This window comes from Petromyzon marinus, chromosome 13 (assembly GCF_048934315.1).
Source record: "Petromyzon marinus isolate PM22_M1 ecotype Great Lakes invasive population chromosome 13, UKy_Petmar_22M1.pri1.0, whole genome shotgun sequence".
Taxonomy (NCBI): Eukaryota; Metazoa; Chordata; class Hyperoartia; order Petromyzontiformes; family Petromyzontidae; genus Petromyzon; species Petromyzon marinus.
In genome coordinates this window covers 8,907,668-8,921,486 of record NC_133679.1, presented here as the reverse complement: position 1 = coordinate 8,921,486, position 13,819 = coordinate 8,907,668, and the positions used below count along the sequence as shown (strand labels likewise).

The 13,819-nt window shown below is 46.9% G+C and overlaps 1 long non-coding RNA gene across 1 annotated transcript; it reads right to left on the bottom strand.

Annotated features, from left to right (window-relative positions):
- Positions 1-1,249: 1,249 nt before the first annotated feature.
- Positions 1,250-6,460, bottom strand: LOC142924427 (uncharacterized). The gene is made up of 2 exons (XR_012941644.1): positions 5,532-6,460; positions 1,250-3,500 (listed from the first exon to the last, which is right to left on the bottom strand). It is a non-coding gene; the product is annotated as an uncharacterized LOC142924427 (long non-coding RNA).
- Positions 6,461-13,819: the final 7,359 nt, after the last annotated feature.

Below are 13,819 nucleotides of genomic sequence, written 5' to 3'. Positions count from 1 at the left end.
CAACAATTGCTCTCCGCAGGGCTGTAATTGCACGCTAGCCGTGTCTCACGTGTCTGAGTTGTACAGTGACAGGCAAGCGGGGCCCGATCGGGACGTGGAGGGGGACTGGGGCGGAAGATTCGCCCCGTGCCTGGGATTGGGGCTGCACGCGAGTAGCTTATTGCCACTGCGTGGACGATCGTGAGCGCGGGGACCGACATCAATTCCAACGATGTTATGGAGATAACTTTTGAAGGTGAAGTTTTGGCAGGAATATAGACCAACCAAATGCTTAGAGCAAACACACACACGCGCAAAAAAAACAGTAATTATATGTTTAATTTGGGCTCTCAGATATTATGAGTCGGAGGTTGATTTGTGGTTCACTCACAGGACAGGCCCAGCCTCATATTCAACGTTGCTTTGTGTCTCGTGGGGAACACGGGTAAAAAAGTAAAATAATTTCTTACATAATCCAAAGGCCACAACGGCCTTCTGGGGAAGTGCATAATTTCAGAAGCATTGATTCAATAGAAACGAACCCCTGGACTGGTTTCAACATACAGCGTGTCAACTGCAGTGAGGCTTGCTTGGGCCCCTTCTTTAAGATACGGGGTCCTGGTTTGACGCAAAAATCATGTAATATGTGACTCAACGTAATGGCGAGCGTCGTTGTGGAGAAAGCAATTATCGGCACGCCTGCCTTAAAAGGGATGATGGTCTGTAGGGGGTTTCCCACCTTCGAGAGGCAGAATGTCTGGGGCGGACACACATTTTGAAAGAGACTTGAATACTGTATTCCACCAGAAAAAAGCAGTATAAAAGGTAGTCGATCCGTCAACTTGGTTGACTAATCAATCATTCTAACTCTACTTGAAAATAAACTCTACAATCCCCATAATTACCGAACCAAGTGAGTGGCCTCATAGCTTAAACAGATATTGAGCAGGCAAAGTCCGCTCCCATTATTTCTACAAGACAAAGATCCTCCCGTATAGCCTTAGCATACTGGAAGAAAGTGCTGTTAGCGAGAACCTATGAAGCCGGGCACGGTACACGAGATGGGTGACCAGCACCACGCCCGACCGCCTTTGTCGCTCTAGTAGAAATTTGTGCACATTGAACCAGGTATTCATTTGAAGCCGAGTCAACCAACGGAGGTCCAGGACCGGTTCAAAAAATCGTCATCGTATTGACCATATTCGGGAATCGAACTCGTGCATACACACACATACTCTCACTCTGGTTCATCATCATCAGCCGTGATCAATCTGTTGGAAAGTTTTATGCGGGGAAAAAAACAAACAAATGACATACTGCATGTCTTCGTCTGGCTAGCTTATTTACCATCCAATAAAAACAAATTCAACAGAGGCTTGGCAGGGTCGCTTAATACATTTACTTAATACATTTACTTAATACATTTACCAGTTGTTGTAACGTCGCCGTTACCAAACACATATTATTTTTTCCTGTTATCATCTATTGCACTTGTTTAAAGTAATTAAATGCATTCACAGCTCCTTTATTAATCCACTGTTGGATGCAGTTATCCTGATGCCGCGGCCGTCATGGGGATTGTTTGTATGTTGAATTGCTTTTGCACCATTTGTACCAGTCCGGGTGAGCCGGTCAGGTTCCAATATCACTCACCACTGATGTTAGTCGTGGCTGGAACTCGAACTCAGGTAGAAGGGGTTCATAGTGCCGTATGCAGATCACCGCTTACATTGGAGGAGCACCCTTACAAACGTTAACCTTCATCATCATGGTCAATCCACTGCTGGAAGAAGGCCTCCCCAAACCACCGCCATCCTTCACGATCCTAAGATGTAATAATCCACCAGATAAACATGCATGTTGTAGACATGAGACACGTTTGAGTGTAGCTTGTCTAGATGTAATAATCCACCAGATAAACATGCATGTTGTAGACATGAGACACGTTTGAGTGTAGCTTGTCTAGATGTAATAATCCACCAGATAAACATGCATGTTGTAGACATGAGACACATTTGAGTGTGGCTTGTCTAGATGTAATAATCCACCAGATAAACATGCATGTTGTAGATATGAGACACGTTTGAGTGTAGCTTGTCTAGATGTAATAGTCCACCAGATAAACATGCATGTTGTAGACATGAGACATGTTTGAGTGTAGCTTGTCTAGATGTAATAATCCACCAGATAAACATGCATGTTGTAGATATGAGACACGTTTGAGTGTGGCTTGTCTAGATGTAATAATCCACCAGACAAACATGCATGTTGTAGACATGAGACACGTTTGAGTTTAGCTTGTCTAGACTTAATAATCCACCAGATAAACATGCATGTTGTAGACATGAGGTACGTTTGAGTGTAGCTTGTCTAGATGTAATAGTCCACCAGATAAACATGCATGTTGTAGATATGAGACACGTTTGAGTGTAGCTTGTCTAGATGTAATAATCCACCAGATGAACATGCATGTTGTAGATATGAGACGCGTTTGAGTGTAGCTTGTCTAGATGTAATAATCCACCAGACAAACATGCATGTTGTAGATATGAGACACGTTTGAGTGTAGCTTGTCTAGATGTAATAATCCACCAGATAAACATGCATGTTGTAGATATGAGACACGTTTGAGTTTAGCTTGTCTAGATGTAATAGTCCACCAGACAAACATGCATGTTGTAGATATGAGACATGTTTGAGTGTAGCTTGTCTAGATGTAATAATCCACCAGATAAACATGCATGTTGTAGATATGAGACGCGTTTGAGTGTAGCTTGTCTAGATGTAATAATCCACCAGACAAACATGCATGTTGTAGACATGAGACACGTTTGAGTGTAGCTTGTCTAGATGTAATAATCCACCAGATAAACATGCATGTTGTAGATATGAGACGCGTTTGAGTGTAGCTTGTCTAGATGTAATAATCCACCAGACAAACATGCATGTTGTAGACATGAGACACGTTTGAGTGTAGCTTGTCTAGATGTAATAATCCACCAGATAAACATGCATGTTGTAGATATGAGACACGTTTGAGTGTAGCTTGTCTAGATGTAATAATCCACCAGATAAACATGCATGTTGTAGACATGAGACACGTTTGAGTGTAGCTTGTCTTATTCAGTTAAGAAGAGAGAATGCAAGGCATTCAACGCATTTTTATTCTGCCCATTGTATTCAAGCCATGCAAGCAAGGGCTACAGTAACATCCACATTTAAACATCGCGTTCTGCAATCGTGCCTTCATGAACCGTTATTAAGAGTCCCTCCGTTGAGAACCCTTAGCGTGCTCACTGACCCATATCTGTAAGGTCACGCTCATGACCTCCCAGAAATTAATTTTAAAAAAACATTACGAAAAAACCACACGGGGGACTGGAGGAGCAGGCACGTTGGGTTGTGTGTGCGGTGCGGCGGGGATGTATTATTGGGCTGACATTCTTCACAAGCTCCTGTCCTCGTCCCGGCCACCACGTTTACCAGCAGTCTCAAGTGAAGCCGTTACACGTTGCGCGTGCCTGATGATTGATAAACACGTCCCACGTGACGTGAGCGCACACGTACTGGGACCAGCTATGCACTTTTAAATGTAAATTGAAAACTGATTTATTTCGAACTGCGTTTTGTGTTTAGTTTGTTGTCTTTCCCCCACACCCCCGATTAGCACAGTTGGCTACGTACGATGCTAAAGAATGTCAGTATACATACATACATCAATCTAAGTATCATCTGCCAGAGCTTACTTATGCTACAGGGAATTTAACATTCGTTTATGTGTCTGCAATATGTTCGATTTCCCATGCGACATGGTTGCCTTTGCACTGATTTCTAACTACGTTATTATTGTACTTCATTTGTTTTGATGATGTCAATTTGGTGACTCGTGACGCTTGCAAATGAGACTATCCTGGTCTCGTGAGTTCTCACCTGGTTAAACAAATATAATGGAGCTGACATACACACACAAAAGGCATTTTGTTATCAACTCTCGCTACGCCACGCGGGTCATGCTTGACAATCATAAGGCGCATACAGCGCGTAACGATTTCAAAAATGTATTCTAACGGATGACATTTCGGACCTGGAGTTCTTGAAACCCTGGATCAAGGGCTGGCTTCAAGGAAGAGAGATAGAGAAAGGGAGAGGACAGAACAGGAGCTGCGATTTTTGGAGTGGAGAGTAAATGGGATGGGGGATGGAATCTGATGGCATGCATAGCAGGCAGGAGTCCTTATTTATACGCTTTGGAAGTCGTGGTTTTTGAGCGTGCGTGCATGCAGTAAGCATCCTTTCGCTCTGACTGGCTTACGGGTTAGTAGGCTGACGGTGAATTGGTTTGTCTTAGAGTGTTGTGATTGGCTGCTGTTGGGCTGGCTGGTAGACTCTATATAGTCGAGAGTGTTGTGATTGGCTGCTGTTGGGCTGGCTGGTAGACTCTAGAGTCGAGAGTGTTGTGATTGGCTGCTGTTGGGCTGGCTGACAGACTCTAGAGTCGCGAGTGTTGTGATTGGCTTCTTTTGGGCTGGCTGGCAGACTCTAGAGTCGAGAGTGTTGTGATTGGCTGCTGTTGGGCTGGCTGGTAGACTCTAGAGTCGAGAGTGTTGTGATTGGCTGCTGTTGGGCTGGCTGGTAGACTCTAGAGTCTAGAGTGTTGTGATTGACTGCTGTTGGGCTGGCCGGCTGGTAGACTCTAGAGTCGAGAGTGTTGTGATTGGCTGCTGTTGGGCTGGCTGGCTGGTAGACTCTAGAGTCGAGAGTGTTGTGATTGGCTGCTATTGGGCTGGCTGGCTGGCAGACTCTAGAGTCGAGAGTGTTGTGATTGGCTGCTGTTGGGCTGGCTGGTAGACTCTAGAGTCGAGAGTGTTGTGATTGGCTGCTGTTAGGCTGTCTGTCAGACTCTAGAGTCGAGAGTGTTGTGATTGGCTGCTGTTGGGCTGGCTGGTAGACTCTAGAGTCGAGAGTGTTGTGATTGGCTGCTGTTGGGCTGGCTGGTAGACTCTAGAGTCGAGAGTGTTGTGATTGGCTGCTGTTGGGCTGACTGGCTGGTAGACTCTAGAGTCGAGAGTGTTGTGATTGGCTGCTGTTGGGCTGGCTGACAGACTCTAGAGTCGTGAGTGTTGTGATTGGCTGCTGTTAGGCTGGCTGGTAGACTCTAGAGTCGAGAGTGTTGTGATTGGCTGCTGTTGAGCTGGCTGGTAGACTCTAGAGTCGAGAGTGTTGTGATTGGCTACTGTTGGGCTGGCTGGCAGACTCTAGAGTCGAGAGTGTTGTGATTGGCTGCTGTTCGGTTGGCTGGTAGACTCTAGAGTCGAGAGTGTTGTGATTGGCTGCTGTTGGGCTGGCTGGCAGACTCTAGAATCGAGAGTGTTGTGATTGGCTGCTGTTGGGCTGGCTGGCAGACTCTAGAGTCGAGAGTGTTGTGATTGGCTGCTGTTCGGCTGGCTGGCAGACTCTAGAGTCGAGAGTGTTTCGCTTGGCTGGGAAGTGAGTGGGTGAGAGTAGTGACTGGGGGTAAAGAATATGCGATTGCTCGTGGTTGGGAGTGGCACCTCTCTGTGCGTGAGGGAGCCCCTGCTGACTGCGACCTTCGCCGGCTTTGTTCTCATGGTGCCACCGTGGCGCCTGGATCACCCACGCCGATGGTGAGCGACTGGGGAGGCCAAGGGGGAGGGGGGGATCGGTAACCAAAATAACAAGAAGAGCCATTTATGAAAAAAATAAGAATAGGTTGAAGGTGAAGGTTTCTATTTGGTGTTTGAACATCTTAACACCTCATGGGACCTACTTTTCCAGTACCAAAATATGAGAATAGGTTTTTCCCCTTTTATCTGGCAACAAAACAGGTGTTAAGTTGTTAAACACCAAACTAAAACCTTTTACAAGGAATCATGTTTGCATTAACCAAAATATTTGTGGTCAGAATGCAAACAAAAAACAAACTCTGATAATTTATGCATTGTCTTTGAAACTGATTGGTCCACACCAGAGACAGCTTTCTTTCGAGCCTAGTCTCAAAACGGTGTGAGACCAAACCCGGGACCCTGAGTTCCCCGCTCACAGTTAACGTCAGTGGCCAATATCTGAACCGGTTCTGAGCTTCCTCAGGTTGACTTAGCCTGAAACGAGTACCTGTTTTGATGAGTAAAACGTAAAAATCGGAGAAACAATTACGACCGGGCGTGGTTGTTCGTCAACAACATGCTTTGCTCGAACAGCCTGTGCGTCTTAAATTTTGATTTAAAGCTTTCGTGACTGCAGTAATTCATATTCTTAGTTCTTTCGGTAACGTCACGTTGAAGGGAAACAATAAAATAATAAAATATATATAACAATAAAAATTCTCACGACGTTTCGACCATAACACACCTGATGACGACCGTTTGTGTTATGGTCGAAACGTCGTGAGAATTTTTATTGTTTTATATGTATTTTATTATTTTATTGTTTCCCTTCAACGTGACTTTACCGAAAGAACTAAGAATATAGCCTGTGCGTCCCTCATCAATTCTGGGCGGTCATTGTAACATGTGCGTCTTAACGCGTGAGCCATCATTCATCGTACACAAGACAAAACACGAGAGCGAGTTACTTACAGCCCCCTTTAATTTACACGCAGTCGAATACATGTGTAGTGTCAGTGAATCGGAGACGAGGTTCGTAGAGGCACCTTCTTTATTGAACACACACTATCTCGCCTGTACACTCTACGTTTGCTAGCCTATACACAACGCTAGCCGTCTAACACCGGCACTGACGGAGACAGCCAACAACTATCTAGCAGCGCAATGTCGAGCGAAGACAGCAGCGACGATGGCGACGAGACGATCCATTTCCAAAATCGGCAGCCTCGAGCTCCCGCTCTCGGCCCCTTTTATGCTTCCAGTGCGGCCTGGCTTTACCCTGGCCGGGCCTCCCTTCTCGAACCCACTAGCAGGTTCCAGGGGCTTCCAGATGGGGCCCCCCATGACCCTTGCCCCAGTTCCTCCGCCCTGCCGACACACCCGCTCACATGCTCACCGGCGTGTGTACCGTTTGTCCGCCGCAGTTCCCGCTGCTGGCCACCAGCCGGCGCTATTACACTACACGTGTGTTGTGCAGTACAACCACGCGGAGACGAGGAATACTATAAGGGCTGTTGCAGTTTCTTAAAGCACTTTCTCACTCAGCATCGTACACTCACACCAGTGTAGGTGCACTCTATCTATTTTGAACCCTACCCCGGCTATCCCTTTGGCTCTCTCACTCGTCTTCCCGGAGCAGGGGATCAGCCAACACCGCTCCGCTACGAGGAGAGAGACCCTCTTCCAGCCGGTCCTTTCCCTGGCCCCCAATGACGACCACGCCCCCGTCACGGAGTCCCCCTTAAGAACCCTTTGGGCGGCTCATCCCCCCAGCTCGGCCCCGCCCACTTTCCTGAAAGTGCTCTCCGAAAGCCCCTTACGTAACCCGTGACGTTACATCATCCGCTGCCCCGCATGACTCTCCTCCTTCCACTCGCCCCCTCATTGGTTACACACAATACTCCTCTACACTTGTATAATGGCGGTTAGCACACTACACTTGCAATCCAGAGCTCGTCGCTTCGATTCGATCCGCCAGCACGGCAGTTAAAACAACGAACACATTTCTTTAAAAACCGCCCTGCTTCTCTGTCCGCTCAACTGTATTGTAAAACGTCATACACCACAGTTAATCCATTGGTAGTTCGAGTTTGGTGGGGGGTAAAGTTTGGGTAAACTAACCTATTGTTGGTATCAATTTAAAACCATATAGCTATTAGCTCTTTTTCAGAGGCGACCTGGCCACAAATGATAGCTCGTAAAATACCTTATCATACTTGGGAATATATAGCAGCAGCCAAATAATCTAAACGCTTGTTTCTAAATGTGGAGGGCAAAAGTCCGGAGGACTCGGAGAAAAATCCACACAACCACCACGGGAAGAGAGAGAGAGAGAGATCGAGAACACGCAGACTCCAAACATACAAGGGGCGTCGTCAGGGTCGGGGATCGAACCTATGTTCTCCAGCATACCAAGCGAGGGAGATAACCATCTCCTGGCCACCGTGGTGCCCAACCTCTTTCAAGATTATCTGGCCGGCGTGGAAGAAGAGGGAGAATAGGGTCGAGGTGGACTCTCTGGAGCTCCCTCGAGTGGATGCCCTTCCGCCAGCAGTCTCGCGAGCGAGCGCTTTCGGGGGCTGCGCCTCCTGCGCGTGGAGTTTGGGAGCGCGGCCCATGCCCTGTGAGACCCTTAGAGCGTTTGAAGTTTCAGCCGCCCTGTAAACGTGCCAAGTATTTTTTTTTTAATGTTCATTGGATAATTAAGTCAAGTCTTTGATATTATTACTATTGGCTTTTGTGAAGGACGAAAATAATGACACTTTATTTGTGCTTATGTAAGCGAAATAGCGTCTTGGATTAAGGTATTTACAGACGTTGCAGCCCGCTGCAGAAAATAAAACATAGACTTTGAACGGGTAATAAATGAATGTTGCTGTGTATACATAGGCTGATATTTCAGGTAAGTTTACATTTCATCATCATGTTTTATCCCCCAAGCCTCCACGGAAGCTATTGCCTGACTTAATAACCATGATATCCACATATAAAATGTTGCTAATTCCAAATTGCCAAACTAAAGAAGACGATCCAATTTAAATCTACTGCGAAGTGAACTACATACTGTAACCACTGTCCACTGCCAGTGTATTCACTTTTCACATATGCAGCCCTTGGTCAATCCCCTGCTGGATGAAGGCTCCAACCACCCCATGCCATTCGTCGGGTGTGTTTGACCATACCTCACCATGCAGGTTCAGTGCGGATTGGTGAAGGGGGAGTCCACAGGACTTGTTCCGTTAAATCACTCGCCACTGATGAAAGCCGTGGTCGGAGCCAGGTTCGTCGAGCAGTGTGTGAACTATTGCGCCCTATTATACATGTTTAGTTCAAGTTCAGGCTAATCATGGTGCATTTAAACATGCCAATGGCAAGATTAAATGTGTATTTTACCCAGGAAGACCCACTTTCAGCACTATCCTGAATCGAGATGTTTGGCCGACTACATTAATGAGTGTTTTATTTGTTACAAGCAGAACAGACTACACTTGCATTATGACCCCAACCACCGAAGATCGCCAAATCGTCCCACTCGTTCCTACACTGAGTGTTCCTTCAATTCCTGGATATAATGTTCGATGATCTGAAATCACAGCCACCTGAGAAATATAAAAGCCCTGTTATTTTATTAATAATATATTGAAAACTAGTTGTACTACCCGGCTTCGCCCGGGACTTGGATTCACCACGCCCGCCGCCTTTGTCTCCCCAGTGGCGATGTTTACACAGCAGAGCAGTTACTGCTGAGTCGACCTAGGGGAGGCCCAGGAACGGTAAAAATTATCGTCACCGGCGGTGGCCGTGAGCTGGCATCGAACTCGGGTTGCTGGGTTCGTAGCGCGGTGTGTTCACCACTTAACTACAATGCGTTACACTTCCACATGCGCGGGTCACGTGACAGATTTGACGTCACAGCTCACTTGCTGTGCAAAAAAATCTATGCATTATTGTGCCCCCCCCCCCCCCAAAAAGTGTATTTTTATATTTTTAGCATGGTGTACAGTCTGGAAAGTACCCACATGGCAAATTTCAAGTTTGTTGCATGTCGGGAAGTACGCTAAACATTTTGAACAGGGACACAAATTCACAACTTTGCATTTTATATATATGGAGATAATACAAATATCAATATAAATGGACATTCATATGTCACTCCACTGCTCAATGAATGCTGCTCCACGCAATGTCAGTCATGAGAACTGTTTGACCATACTTCACCACCTTGGTCACTACGGTTTAGTGAAGGGGGGGGTCCAAGACTTGTTAAGACACCACTCTCCACTGATGTTAGCCGAAGGCCGGGAATCGAACTCAGGCAGCAGGGGTTCATAGCATACGGTGCGCGATGGGCGGTGACATGGCCCAGAGGCTCGTGCTCACCTCTGCGTTCAATATCGGCGGCCGCCCTGGTTATTACTGCGGGTGTAATAACCACACTGCTTCACAGTGGTCGTTCAATACCCCCATGACGTCATTCGAAACAAGTAGACAATCGTCTGGCAGCCTCGGGGTTCAATTTTTTCCAAATGCAACAGAACATCCGCAAACTACTCATTTGGTATTGCACATAGCAATCACCGTCTCTCTGCTGGCAGACTAAATGCCCGTTTGCAGGACGGGTGTTGAGACGCCTCTTGCCGCACAGGGACAGCTGCCACTAGGGGTGCCCTTTAAAAAATAGTTTGAGATGCGATGTGAAGCGCTCTCAGACGTCCCGGTGTAAAGGAAGGCCGCCTCTATTAAATAGAAATAACCAGAATAATTATCATTAACCCTTTCACGACCGCTCTACTATTATACATCAATCTATATATAATGAAACTAGCTTTACTACCCAGCTTCGCCCGGGACTTGGATTCACCACGCCCGGCCGCCTTTGTCTCCCCAGTGTTCTCACAGCACACCAGTTACTCGTTTGAGGCTGAGTCGACCTAGGGGAGGCCAATTGCCGGTTCAAATAATCGTCACCGGTGGCGGCCGTGAGCGGGAATCGAACTCGGGTCGCCGGGTTCGTAGCGCAGCGTAGCGCTAACCACTACACTACAATGCGTTACGCTTCAACACACAGACACACATACACAGACAGACACACACAGACACATACACAGCGCGCTAACCACTACACTGCAATGCGTTACGCTTCCACACAGACAGACATACACACAGACACACACACAGCGCGCTAACCACTACACTACAATGCGTTACGCTTCCACACACAGACAGACACACACAGACACACACACAGACACATACACAGCGCGCTAACCACTACACTACAATGCGTTACGCTTCCACTTGCGCGGGTCACGTGACAAATTTGACGTCACAGCTCACTTGCCGTGCAGAAAGTAAATGCATTATTGAGCTCCCCCCCCCCCCCAATTTTTTTTGTATTTTTATAATGTTTGCATGGTGTACAGTCTGGAAAGTACCCACATGGCAAATTTCAAGTTTGTTGCATGTCGGGAAGTACGCTAAACATTTTGAACAGACACACATCATCACAACTTTGCCTTTCATATATATGGAGATATTATGCTCATGTGTATAGATACAGTCTGTGCTCTTGTAACGCGCGTTTTCAAAACGCTAATTGGATATAACGCGATGAATGTATTAGGGAACGCATTTTTTTGTTTTCCTAACGTGGATGCGAATTGGTCATAACGCGATTGAGTGAACAAAACTACATCGGCATAGCATCGCACACGGCGGGATGCTGCTGGATGCTACGCACGCGCCCCACCCTTTGTTCAACCTGCATACGCATCTCACGTGTGATCGCGCACCGTGCTTCTTCTCATATCATTTATTATAACGCGATTTTTGAATAACGCGGTGTTCTACAGGAACGCAACTACCGCGTTACGGGAGAACAAGACTGTACACTTAATTGCCTGTACATGTATATCAGTAACCAGGAAAAAATCCTTAAGTTAACACATATATAGAGAGACTCTGCGTAGTAATTATATCTTGCGGAAACAACGTTGATGGCGAGGTCCTGGGGCCCGCGATCGATTGAAGCCACTTTCGTTCACACAACGCGGCCCAGTGACGTTGCACGCCCAGCTCGCTATTGAACCGTGGGGGGAGGAGTGGGTGGGTGGGGGGCCCTACTCACAAAATGTGCTGACGCAGCAACCTTGGTTGGACGTGACACTCCCGTCTCTGCGTTCGTGCATTTGTATATCGATGTCTGGAGCCAGCCAGTGTGGTACGTGGGGTCACGCGTCCCATGCAGTGAAAATGCTGCGCCCGAACTTTGTGATGCCGTTCTTACAAAAGGGGGGTATCATTGTGTGCGCCCGCCGTTGCCATTCATAATAGCGACTAGCGGATGCATCCTTTATTTCATAATCGTTTCATCTCTGGCTATTTTTGCCCCGGCCATTGTGAGCTTCTCACGGGATCTACTCGACGGGGTTCGTTTTGCTTCTGGTCCCCGTCCAGCATCCGACAGGCCATATCCTGTAAAATAATTTTTTGGTTTTCCTGTAAAAGAAAACCTTTCTCTCTTGGTCAGTGTGTATGTATGTATGTACGTGACAGTGTGTGAATGTGTGTGTGTGCGTGTGCTAAGGGGAAATACGTTTTGCATAGCTCACTTGACTAGAAAATAAATTAAAGATTGACGCACGATTGAACCCGAAGTGCGGTTTGCCCAGCTAGCATTTACAACACACATTTGCTGGTTTGAAAGCGATTCTGAACAGAGATAATGCATAGAAATCTCTGTTAAATGATACAATGCAATGTGGATGTTCCATATCCTCACGTGAAGATGTATGTGTGACCTTTTTTTTCACCGTGCGTAGCCAACCGTGCTAACCGGAGGTGCGGGGGAAGGAATACACAAGGCGATCCAGCAAAAAAAAAACAACAGAGCGAAACAGTGGGACATGTTTATTCTGCGCTGAGAAAGAGGCGGTCTGTCATAGCTAGAGGGGGAATGGAAGGCCTTGAGCCTGGGCTTGAACAGGGGCAGAGAGACAACAACACGGATGGCTGGGGGAAGTTTACACCGATTCTCACACGACCCCAAATTCAGGACAATATATAGTTTACAGCCCTTTTGCAAACCTACTGCTGCATCAAGGCCTCCCCCACACTGTGTTGGTCAAGGGGTTTGTTTGACCATACTTCACAACGCTGGTAAATGCAGGCTTGGTGATGGGAGGGCAGACATCGCCCAAAATACGCATACTCGAGCGCACATTGCCGCGAAGAACAAATTGTGTCCGACCCCGAACTGCGTGGAACTCTCAATAATTAATCCTTTGTGTGTTTGCATCCGTGAAAAGTTGCGGAAAAAGCAAAGGCACGAATGAATGGACGCCATTATTTAACCAACTGAGAGCTCGCGGTTAGCAGACAGCGGGGTCTCCTTTGTCTAAGTTTAATAGCGACTACGTGATGGGAATACGAGGCGTGCGTTTGGTTACGTGCGCGCTGCATGGGGCCATATATGTGCGCGATATACGCAATGTGCTCACGTGCCTGCCTTGATACCCCGTGGGATGTGGATAATTATTTGACGCTTACATTTTTAGTAACAACAACAAGCAATAATGCGCACAAATAATCGGTCATCTCAAACGTCATTGAATCCCGCTTTTGTCGGCTGTGCTGATCGCAAAGAGTCACGGGCACGATGCGTAGTGGCAAGTTTTGAGTTTGTTTTGTCGAACCGCGCGGCTGAAAACTCGAGAGGCCAAGATGAGTCTCGTTTGTGAGAGTCACCTGAGCCATCAAAATGGCAACATTTTAGAACAGATGCAATAGATTACAGGATGAAGCCAATAGATGTCGGACCACAAAACACGTGCGTTTGTGTGTGTGTTCGCTAACAGCACTTGCCCCAAAAGTATGATAAGGCTATACGGGGGATTTTTTAGTCTTTGTGTTTGTTCGTGCTAGTCACCCACCCCCTCTTGTACCTTCATAGGTGCTCGCTAACAGCACTTGCCCCTGGTTTATCAAGGCCACGCGGGGGATCTTTGTCTTTGTATATGTGTTCGATTCCCAGCAACGACTAATGTCAGTGGTGAGTAATATATTAAACTGTCCGAGGCCTCTCAGAATATACGTCAACTGAGACTTAAATGAGCGTCCGGTCGATTGTGTAAACATCAGTACTCGGGAGACAAAGGCGGCCGGGAGTGGTGCTGGCCACCCACATCCCCTTGTGCGCCGTGTAAGCCTTTATAGAT